Below are 13,353 nucleotides of genomic sequence, written 5' to 3'. Positions count from 1 at the left end.
CCCCCTTGTCATGGAAAATATTGCCAAAATCAGACTTGTTCCAAATTTTTACCATCCTCTTCACATTTCTGAGCTTTCTGGTGATTCTGAACATGGCTGAGCCATCAACACCAATCCCCCACCATCTTTTGACATTATCCAATAGGTCAGGGTGAGTAGTCCACATTTTTTTGAACCTAAAAGGGCAATTTCTCCTGGGTTCAAGAGGGGACACCACAAGAGAAATGGGGGAGTGGTCAGAACCAACTCTAGGAAGCAGAGATAATCTACAGCTAAAAGAGTGCAACCAATCAAGGGAGATTAAAGCTTTGTCCAATCTAACCTGAATGTAGCCCTGACTAGCTCTCTTGTTAGACCAGGTAAAGGTACCCACTGAGAGCTCCAAATCCATTAGGGCCAGGTCATTGATGAAATTGGAAAGATCCTGCTTACTTTTCCAATCCGAGGGCAATCCTCGCATCTTCTCCTTGTCCTCCAGCAGAGAGTTAAAGTCTCCCAAGATTATGCCTTTCTTAATGTCACTAGCTTGCACCAACTTTCCAACTTTGACCCAGTAATTTTTTCTATCTCTCTTGTTGTTGGGAGCATAAATGTTCACTAAAAACCAGCAATAATTAGTTTGCAAATGTTGAACTCTATAGAAGAGGATGTTATCCTCCGCATACTCGGGCACAATATTGAAATGTCTGTTATTGAATAATAGCAGTAGCCCTCCAGATGGTCCTTCTGAGTTTGAGGCAATTCCATTCATGTTGCTGTTGAATCTAATAGTTTCCAGATTATCTTTCTTCATTTTCATTTCCTGAATAAGAAATATATTAGGCCTTTGATCCCTTATCATATTCCGTACAACTTCTTGCTTGTGGATTCCATTGAGTCCATGAATATTCCATGAGAGGATCTTCATGCTTTAATTGATGAGTAGGCTTCCTGGATGGTGCACTATGTTCCATCCATGATGTTTCTTCTTGCTTCCTCCTTCCTGATTTCATTCTTGGTTTTCCTTCCCATCGGGTTGGTTTTATGACCAAGATCTGTCTTGGCCTTGCTTCTAGTTGAAGCAGGAGAGGCAGGAGAGGGGTCCTGGCTAATCTTCTTCTTTCTTCTTCTGACTTCTATATAGGGTGGCTCTTCTTATTCTTTACATAAATCAAACAAAGCATCTAGCCTGGCCAATTTTTTCGATGTTGAAGCAGACAACCATTCTAAGATTCTATTCACTATTACAGGGGGTTCCCTACTAATCGGGTTTGTGGAGTTTTGAGACATTGGTTCCCCTTCCTTTTGTTCCTCCATAGAGTTCAGGATAGAGGAAAGGTTCAGATCAAACTCCTCAGAACTGTCAGGGATTTGGGACTCCATAATACTTGCCTCTTCAAGATTATCCTTGGTTTCCTTCATATGGGAAGGGTTGGTTTTGTCCTCAATTGTCGCTTTCCCTTCTCCTTCCAGTGCATCCACTACAACCCGGAGGTCCCAGGGTTCAGCTTGGAGATCAGGAATAGTATCATTAGCTTTCCCCCCATTCCCTTTCCTTTGAATAGTGGGCAAAATCCAGCCTTGTGGTTTTCCTTCTTACAATGGAAGCACGCAAAAGACACACTTTCATAGTCAATATTTTGGATTCTACTTCCCAATCAAGATTGAAATTCTATAACTTGAGGCATATCCTATCCTTCAGTCACTCCTACACATATCCTTGCATAGGTAAGTCTCTTCTTAGCTGTCGTTACAGGATCAATGGAAAGAAGCTCTCCAAAAGACCTGGAAATGCCATCAAAGACGTCCTCATGCTAGTATTCCATGGGCAATTTTGGGAGTCTAATCCAAACTGGAGCCTGGGATAGGAAATCATTATTCAAGTCTAGATTGGAAGACCATTTTTGAAAGATTAAAGTAGATCTCCCCAGAGACCAATTCTCTGTGCACAGGATTCTGGAAAAGTCTTCCAAGCAAGAAAACTCAAAAGTCATGAAACCTTTAGCCATTGCTGTCACCTCTACATGCCCCTTTAAATCCCATTTGTTTCTGGTAAAAACCCTCACAACATCAATGTTGGGCCTTGGCCCTATAAATTTTCCCACTAGAGTCTTCACCATACTGAGGATATTGTGGTCTATGATTTTTCAAGGAACTTCCAGAGCAAAGATACCCTTCTCCTTGTTTGATTTATCAATGACTTTCGGGAATGTCGACTTACCTAATGGTTTGACTCCAAATAGGTTTGACCAGTGCCCCTAGGCCCCATACGGCCCACCACCCGAGTGAAGGGGAGGAATCTTCTCACCTGGGTGAGGTAGATACTACCGTGGGTCCCCATCCTTTAAGGTGTTCGCATCATTCTCCTTTGATTCCTACCCTATAGTTGCAGATTGCCCCCCAACGCCCGTGTTCTCCTGATTCTCGCCTAACTGCTGATTCAAAATCCCATTCGTGCCTAGCTGCTGATTCAAAAACCCAATCCCACTCACTCAGCACGCTCCACTCCCCATTCCAAATTTTTACTCAAAGGTAGAATTATATGCTCTCTAAAACAAAAATTATGTTAAAACACCATACAATTAGAAGTTACAAATTGCACAACATTTTTGTAGTAATAGAATCTTGACAAAAACGTAAACCATATCTAATACAATGCTTCTTTTAATTGTTACATTAAGTGGGGGCGTTGGAGTTAATTATTATCTATAAATATAATATATATTATTATAATATAATATTATTATTTTTACTATATTTTTATTAAATATAGTAACGTAATATATTATATATGTTATTAATACATATTATTATTATTATCATATATAAATTATAATCTATAATATATTATTATTATCATATGTAAATTATAATCTATAATATATTATTAATATTATTGCTTATATTATTAATATATAATAATACATTATGTTATTATTATTATAATATATATGATTGTTATACTATATTATTATTTTTACTATATAACTTCTAATGGAGTCATTTATATGGGTCGAAAGAGCTCACAGGATGACCTATGACCCCTTTCAACACATTCCATGATGACATATGTCCCTAAGGGATCCTAGGACCCCTAGGGACATATTCGAATAGTTTATATGGGTCGAAGGGGGTCACAAGACGACCTATGAACCCTTTCGACATATTACAAAATGACATTTGTCCCTAGGGGTTCTAGGACCCTTAGGGACATATTAGAATCATTCATATGGGTCGAAGGGGGTCATAGGGTGATCTATGACCACCTTCGACACATTCCATGATGACATATGTCCTTAGGGGTCCTAAGACCCCTAGGGACATATTAGAATCATTCATATGGGTCGAAGGGGATCATAGGGTGACATATGACCCCCTTCGACACATTCCACAATGACATATGTCTCTACGGATCCTAAGACCCCTAGGGACATATTAGAATCTTTCATATGGTTTGAAGGGGGTCATAGGGTGAACTATGACCCCCTTCGACACATTACATGATAAAATATGTCCCTAGGGGTCATAGGACCCCTAGGAACATATTAGAATGCTTCATATGGGTCAAATGGGGTCATAGGTTGACCTATGACCCCCTTTGACCCATTAAATGACATATGTCTCTAAGGACTGCTAGGGACATATTAGAATCATTCTTATAGGTCAAAGGGGCTCATAGGGTGACCTATGATCCTCTTTGACCCATTACATGATGACATATGTCTTTAGGGGTCTTAGGACCCTTAGGGGCATATTAGAATCATTCTTATGGGTCAAAGGGTGTCAGAGGTTGACTTATGACCCACTTCGACACATTACATGATGACATATGTCCCTAGGGGTCCTAGGACACCTAGGGACATATTAGAATGCTTCATATGGGTCAAAGGGTGTCATAGGTTGACCTATGACCCCCTTCAACCCATTAAATGATGACATATATAGCTAGCGGTCCTAGGACTCCTAGGAACATATTACAATCGTTCTTATGAGTCGAAGGGGGTCACAGGTTGACCTATAACCCTCTTTGACCCATTACATGATGACATATGTCCCTAGGGTTCCTAAGACCCCTAGGGACATATTAGAATGTTTCATATGGGTCAAAGGGGGTCATAGGTTGACCCATGACCCCCTTCGACCCATTAAATGACAACATATATACATAGGGGTCCTAAGACCCCTATGGACATATTAGAATCTTTGACCCATTACATGACGACATATGTCCTCAGGGGTCCTAGGATCCCTAGGGACATATTAGAATCATTCATATGAGTTAAAAGGGGTCATAGGTTGACCTATGAACCTATGACAGCGTTTGACCCATTACATGATGACAAATGTCCCCAAGGGTCCTAGTCTCCCTAAGGACATATTAGAATCGTTCATATGGGTCAAAGGGGGTCATAAGTTTACCAATGACCCCCTTTGACCCATTAAATAATAACATATGTCCCTATAGGTCCTAGGACCCCTAGGGACATATTAGAATTGTTCTTATGGATCAACGGGGGTCATAGGTTGACCTATGCCCCCTTCAACTCATTAAATGATCACATTTGTCCTTAGGGGTGCTAGGACCCCTAAGGACATATTAGAATCATTGGTCATAGGTTGACCTATGACCCCCTTCGACCCATTACATGATGACATATGACCCTAGGGATCCTAGGGACATATTAGAATCATTCTAATGGGTCAAAGGGGGTCATAGGTCCCTTCGACCTATTACCTAATGACATATGTCCATAGGGGTCCTAGGACCAGTAGGGACATATTAGAATGCTTCATATGGGTCAAAGGGGGTCATAGGTTGACATATGACCCCCTTCAACTCATTAAATGACAACATATCTCCCTAGGGGCGCTAGGACCCCTAAGGACATATTAGAATTATTTTTATGGCTCAAAAGGGGTCACAGGTTAACCTATGAGCCCCTTCAACATATTACATGATGAAATATGTCCTTAGGGGTCCTAGGACCCCTAGGAACATATTAGATTCGTTCATATGGGTCAAAGGGGGTCATAGGTTGACCTATGACCCCTTTTGACCCATTAAATGACAACATATGCCCCTAAGTGTCCTAGGACCCCCAGGGACATATTAGAATCATTTTTATGGGTCAAAGGGGATCATAGGTTAACTTATGACCTCCTTTGACCCATTACAAGTTGACATATGTCCGTAGGTTCCTATGACCCCTAGGGACATCTTAGAATCATTCATGACCCATTAAATGATGACATATATCCTTAGGGGTCCTAGGACCCCTAGGGACATATTAGAATTTTTCATATGAGTCAAAGGGGGTCATAGGTCACTTTGACCCATTACATGATGACATATGTCCCTAGGGGTCCTAGGACATTTAGGGACATATTAGAATCATTCATATGGATCAAAGGGGCTCATAGGTCCCTTCGACCCATTAAGTGATGACATATATTTTTAAGGGTCCTAAGACCCCTAGGGACATATTAGAATCATTTGTATGTGTCAAAGAGAGTCATATGTTGACCTATGATCACATTCGACACATTACATCATGACATATGTCCTTAGGGGTCCTAGGACCCCTAAAGACATATTAGAATGCTTCATATGGGTCAATCGGGGTCATAGGATGACCTATGACCTCCTTTTACTCATTAAATCACAACATATGTCCCTAGGGGTCCTAGGACCCCTAGAGACATATTAGAATCATTCTTATGGGTCCAAAAGGGTCATAGGTATGACCTTCGAATCATTACATGACAACATATGTCCCTAGGATCCCTACGGACATATTAGAATGCTTCATATAGGTCAAAGGGGATCATAGGTTGACCTATGACCCCCTTTGACCAATTACTTGACGACATATGTCACTAGGGGTCCTAGGACCCCTAAGAAGATATTAGAATCATTCTTATGGGTCAAAGGGGGTCATAGGGTGACCTATGACCCCCTTCGACTTATTAAATGATGACATATGTCTCTAAGGGTCTTCGGACACCAAGAGACATATTAGAATGCTTCATATGGGCCGAGTGGTGTCATAGGTTGGCCTATGACCCCTTTTGACTCATTAAATGATGACATATATTCCTAAGGGTCCTAAGACACCTAGGGACATATTAGAATCATTCTTATGGGTCAAAGGGGGTCATAGGTTGACCTATGATCCCCTTCGACCTATTACATGATGACATATGTCCATAGGGGTCCTAGGACATCTAAGAATATATTAGAATCTTTTTTATGGGGAAAAGAGTGTTATAGCGTGACGTATCACCCCATTTGACCTATTAAATGATGACATATGTCCCTAAGCATTCTAGGATGCTTAGGGACATATTAGAAGCATTCTTATGAGTCAAAGGGGGTCATAGGTTGACTTATGATCCCCTTCAACCCATTAAATGATGACATATGTCGCTAGGGGTCCTAAGACCCCTAAGGACATATTATAATCCTTCTAATGGCTCAAAGGGGGTCATAAGGTGACCTATGATCCCCTTCGACCCATTACGTAATGACATATGTCTATAGGGATCCTAGGGCCCCTACGGACATATTAGAATGCTTCATATGGGTCAAAGGGGGTCATAGGTTGATCTATGACCTCCTTCGACCCATTAAATGATGACATATCTCCCTAGGGGTCCTAAGACCCCTAGGGACATATTAGAATCGTTCTTATGGTTCAAAGGGGGTCATAGGTTAACCTATGACCCCCTTCAACATATTACATGATGACATATGTCTCTACAGATCTGAGGACCCCTAAGAACATATTAGATTCATTCTTATGGGTCTAAGGGGTTCATAATTTGACCTATGACCCTCTTCGATCCATTACATGATGACATATGTCTCTAGGGATCCTAAGACCCCTAGGGACATATTAGAGTCTTTCTTATGGGTCAAAAGGGGACATAGGTTGACATATGACCCCCTTCGACCCTTTACATGATGACATATATCCCTAGAGGTCCTAGGAACCCTAGGGACATATTAGAATCATTCTTATGGGTCAAAAGGGGTTATAGGTTGACCTATGACCACCTTCGACCCATTACATGATGACTTATATTGACTCTAGGGGTCCTAGGACCCCTAGTGATAAATTAGAATAATTTTGATGGGTCAAAAAGGGTCATAGGTTGACCTATGACCCCTTTCAAGCCATTACATGACAACATATGTCCCTAGGGGTCCTAGGACCCCTAGGAACATATGTCATCATGTAACCGGTTGAAGGGGTCCATAGGTTGACCTATGAACCTCTTTGACCCATAAGAATGATTCTAATATTTTTTTAGGAATCCTAAGAACATATGTCATCATGTAACATGATGACATATGTCCCTAGGGGTCCTAGGATCCTTAGGGACATATTAGAATCATTCATATGAGCCAAAGTGGCTCATATGTTGACTTATGACCCCCTTCGACCCATAAGAATGATTCTAATATCTACCTAGGTGTCTTAAGACCCCTAAGAACATGCCATCATTTAATAGGTCAAAGTGGATCATAGGTCACCCTATGGCCCCCTTTGACCCATAAGAATGATTCTAATATGTCCTTAGGGTTCCTAGCACCCCTTAGGGACATATGTCATCATGTAATGGGTCAAAAGGAGTCATAGATCAACCTATGACCACCTTTGACCCATAAGAATGATTCTAATATGTCTCCAAGGTTCCTAAGATCCCTAGGGGCATATGTCAGCATGTAATTGGTTAAAGTAGGTCATGGGTCAACCGGTGACCACCTTTGACCCATAAGAACAATTCTTATATGTCCCTAGGGGTCCTAGGAACCCTAGGGACATATGTCATCATGTAATTGGTTGAAGGGGGTGATAGGTCAACCTATGACCCCCTTTGACCCATATGAATGATTCTAATATGTCCCTACAGGTCCTAAGACCCCTAGGGATATATGTCATTATTTAACGGGTTGTAAGTGGTCATAGGTCAACTATAACAACCTTTAACCCATATGAAGCATTCTAATATGTCCCTAGTGGTCTTAAGACCCCAAGGGACATATGTCATCATGTAAAGAGTCAAAGGAGATCATAGGTCAACCTATGACCCCCCTTTGACCCATAAGAATGATTCTAATATGTCCCTAGTGGTCCTAAGACCCCTAGAGACATATATCATCATTCAATGGGTCAAATGGGGTCATAGGTCATCCTATCATCCCCTCTAACCCATAAGAATGATTCTAATACATCCCTAGGACCCCTAGGGACATATGTGGTTATGTAATTGGTCAAAGGGGGGGTCATAGGTTAACCTATGACCCCCTTTGACCCATAAGAATGATTCTTATATGTCCCTAGGGGTCGTAGGACCCCTAAGGACATATGTCATCATTTAATGGGTCAAAGGGGATCATAGGTTAACCTATGACCCCCTTTGAATCATAAGAATGATTGTAATATGTCCTTAGGTGTCCTAATACCTCTAGATACATATGTAATTATTTAATGGGTCGAAGGGGGTAATAGGTAAACTTATGACACCCTTTGATCCATATGATGCATTCTTATATGTCTCTAGGGGTCCTAGGACCTCTAGGGACATATGTCATCATATAATGTGTCGAAGTGGGTCAATTGTCAACCTATGACCCCCTTTGAACTATAAAAACAATTCTAATATGTCCCTAGGGGTCTTAGGACCCCTAAGGACATATGGTGTCATGTAATGGGTTGAAGGGGGTCATAGGTCACCCTATGAGCCCCTTTGACCTATAAGAACGATTTTATAATGTCCTTAGGGGTCCTAGGACCCCTAGGAACATATGTCATCATGTAATGGGTCCAAGGGGGTCATAAAACAACCTATGACCCCCTTTGACCTATAAGAACAATTCTAATATGTCCCTAGGTGTCCAATGACCCCTAGGGACATATGTCATCATGTAATGGGTCAAAGGGGGTCATAGGTTAACCTATGACCCCCTTTGACCTATAAGAATGGTTCTAATATGTCTCTAGGGGTCTTAGGACCTTTAGGGACATATGTTGTCATGTAATGGGTTGAAAGGTGTCATAGGTCACCCTATGACCCTCCTTTGTCCCATAAGAACAATTCTAATATGTCTCTAGGGGTCGTAGGACCCCTAGAGAGATATGTCATCATGTAAAAGGTCAAAGGGGGTCATAGGTTGACCTATGACCCCCTTTGACCCATAAGAATGATTCTAATATGTCTCTAGGGGTCTTAGGACCTCTTTGGACATATGTTGTCATCTAATGCATCGAAGGGGGTCATAGGTCAACCTATCACCCCTTTTGACCCATAAGAAGCATTAAAATATGTCTCTAAAGGGTCGTAGGATTCCTAGGGACATATGTCATCATGTAATGGGTCAAAGGGGGTCATAGGTCAACCTATGCCTCCCTTAAACCCATAATAACGATTTTAATATGTCCCTAAGGTTTTAAGGACCCTTAGGGACATATGTCATCATGTAATGCATCGAAAGGGGTCATAGGTCAACCTATGACCCCCTTTGACCCATAAGAATGATTTTCATATGTCCCTAGGGGTCCTAGAGACATATGTCATCATGTAATAGGTCAAAGGGGGTCATAGGTGAACCTAATACCCCTTTTGACCGATATGAACAATTCTAATATGTCCCTAGAGGTCCTAAGACCCCTAGGGACAAATGTTGTCATTTAATGGGTCAAATGGGATCATAGGTCAACCTATGACCCCCTTCAACCCATATGAATGATTATAATATGTCCCTAGGGGTCCTAGGACCCATAGGGACATATGTCATCATGTAATGTGTCAAAGGGAGTCATAGATCAACCTATGACACTCTTTGACCCATAAGAATGATTCTCATATGTTCCTAGGGGTCCTAGGGACATATGTCATCATGTAATGGGTCAAAGGGGGTCATAGGTCAACCTATGACCCCCTTTGACCCATATGAACAATTCTAATATGTCCCTAGGGGTCTTAGGACTGCTAGGGACATGTCATCATTTAATGGGTCGAAGGGGGTCATAGATCAACCTATGACCTCCTTTGACCTATATGAACAATTCTGATATATTCCTAGGGGTCTTAGGATCCCTAGGGAGATATGTCATCATTTAATGGGTCAAATGGAGTCATTGATCAACCTATGACCTCTTTTTACCCATATGAAAAATTCTAATATGTTCTTAGGTGTCCTATGACCCGTAGGGACATATGTCATCATGTATTGGGTCAAAGGGGGTTATAGGTTGACCTATGACCCCATTTGACCCATAAGAATGATTCTAATATGTCCCTAGGGGTCTTAGGACCCCTAGGGACATATGCCATCATGTAATGGGTTGAAGGGTGTCATATGTGACCCTATGACCCCCTTTGACCTATAAGAACAATTAGAATATGTCCCTAGGGGTCCTAGGACCCCTAGTGACATATGTTGTCATGTAAAGGGTCAAAGGGGGTCATAGGTCAACCTATGACCTCTTTTGACCTATAAGAATGATTCTAATATGTCCCTAGGGTTTCTAAGATCCCTTTGGACATATGTCATCATGAAATTTGCAGAAGGGGGTCATAGGTCAATCTATGACCCCCTTTGACCCATAAGAAGCATTCTAATATGTCCCTAGGTGTCTTAGGACCCCTAGGGACATATGTCATAAAGTAATGGGTCAAAGGGGGTCAAAGGTCAACCTATGACCCCCTTAGATCCATAAGAATGATTCTAATATGTCTCTAAAATTTTAAAGACCCCTAGGGACATATGTCATCATGTAATGTGTCAAAGCAGGCCATAGGTCAACCTATGACCACCTTTGACCCATAAGAACGATTCTAATATTTTTCTACGGGTCCTAGGACCCCTAGTGGGATATGTCATCATGTAATACGTTGAAGGGGGTCATAGGTTGACCTATGACCCCCTTTGACCCATAAAAATGATTTTCATGTCCCTAGGGATCGTAGGGACATATATCATCATGTAATGGGTTAAAGGGGGTCATAGGTCAACCTATGGCCCCTTTTGACCTATATGAACAATTCTAATATGCTACGACCCCTAGGGACATATGTCATCATTTAATGGGTTAAAGGGGATCATAGGTCAACCTATGACCCCCTTCGACCCATATGAATGATTCTAATATGTCCCTAGGGGACCTAGGACCCCTAGGGACATATGCCATCATGTAATGTGTCGAAGGGGGTCGTAGGTCAACCTATGACTCCCTTTGACCCATAAGAATGATTCTCATATGTTCTTAAGGTTCCTCAAGACATATGTCATCATGTAATGAGTCAAAGGGGGTCATAGGTCAATGTATGACCCCTTTTGATCCAAACGAACAATTTTAATATGTCTCTAAGCCTCCTAAGACCCCTAGGGACATATGTCATCATTTAATAGGTTGAAGGGGGTCATAGGTCAACCTATGACCCCCTTTGATCCATATGAACAATTCTAATATGTCGCTAGGGGTCCTAGGACCCCTAAAGACATATGTTGTCATTTAATGGGTTGAAGGGGGTCATAAGTCAACCTATGATTGCCTTTGACCCATATGAACAATTCTAATATGTCCCTATGGGTCCTAAGACCCCTAGGGACATATGTCATCATTTAATGGGTCGAAAGGGGTCCTAGGTCACCCTATGACCCCCTTTGACCCATATAAATGATTCTAATATGTCCCTAGGGGTCCTAGGACCCCTAGGGACAAATGTCTTCATGTAATGGGTCGAAGGGGGTCATAGGTCAACCTATGACCCCCTTTGACCCATATGAACGATTCTAATATGTCCTTAGGGGTCCTAGGAGCCCTAGGGACATATGTTGTCATGTAATGTGTTGAAGGGGGTCATAGGTCAACCTATGAGCCCCTTCGACCTATGACCCCCTTCGACCAATAAGAATGATTCTAATATGTCCCTAGGGGTCCTAGGACCTCTAGTGACATATGTCATTATGTAATGGGTCGAAGGGGATCATAAGTCAACCTATGACCCATTTCAACCTATATGAATGATTCTAATATGTCCCTAGGGGTGCTAGGACCCCTAGGGACATATGGTGTCATGTAATGGGTCAAGGGGGTCATAGGTCAACCTATGACACCTTTTGACTCATATGAACGATTCTAATATGTTCGTAGGGCTAGGACCCCTAGGGACATATGTCATCATTTAATGGGTTGAAGGGGGTCATAGGTCAACCTATGACCTCCTTTGACCCATATGAACGATTCTAATATGTCCTTAGGGGTCCTAGACCCCTAGGGATATATGTCATCATTTAATGAGTTGAATGGGGTCATAGGTCAACCTATGACCCCCTTTGACTCATAAGAACTATTCTAATATGTCCCTAGGGGTCTTAAGATGCCTAGGGACATATGTCATCATGTAATGTGTGGAAGGGTGTCATAGGTCAACTTATGACCCCCTTCGACCCATAAGAACGATTCTAATATGTCACTAAGGGTCCTAGGACCCCTAGAGACATATGTCATTGTGTAATGGGTCGAAGGGGGTCATAGGTCAACCTATGACCCCCTTTGACTCATATATATTAATAACATATATATATTTAACGTTATTATATTTAGTAAAAATAATAATAATATAAATTATATTTATAGATTATAATGAGAATAACATAATATATTATTATATATTAATATATTATATGTTATATCTTTACATTACGTTATTATATATATAATATATTATAATACATATTTACATAGTAATATAACAAAAATAATTTATAAATCATAAGCTATAAAATATTACGTTATAATATATATTACGTTATTTTATATATATAAAGTTATTATATTTAATAAAAATATTACGTTATTATATTTAGTAAAAGTAATAATAATATAAATTATATTTATAGATTATAATGAGAATAACATAATATATTATTATATATTAATATATTATATGTTATATCTTTACATTACGTTATTATATATATAATATATTATAATACATATTTACTAAGTAATATAACAAAAATAATTTATAAATTATAAGCTATAACTCTTAAATCTGGTTTTCCTTCCAAAATGGGTTGGGATTTCAAAATTTTCACCAAAATTCATTGGACCATATCGGATATTGGATTTCAAATTAGAAATCCGATATCTGATTTCAAATTCGATATCCGATTTGAAATCCAATATCCGATTAGGCTTGGTATTTACCAAGCCTACCCGGTTAACCCAAAAGACGTGTTTGAAGAGGGTTTTAGTGATACTCAGACTTTGGGTAGTCATCTGACAATGTTATTTTGATCAAAATTGAATGAAAAGAAAAGAGTTTTTTAATATTGCTCTCGAGAATCCATCGATATAA

The sequence above is a fragment of the Cupressus sempervirens genome, chromosome 6, assembly GCF_028749045.1.
Source record: "Cupressus sempervirens isolate cs-2001-9-10 chromosome 6, ASM2874904v1, whole genome shotgun sequence".
In the NCBI taxonomy this organism is placed as follows: Eukaryota; Viridiplantae; Streptophyta; class Pinopsida; order Cupressales; family Cupressaceae; genus Cupressus; species Cupressus sempervirens.
Note: the sequence above shows the minus strand (reverse complement) of the source record.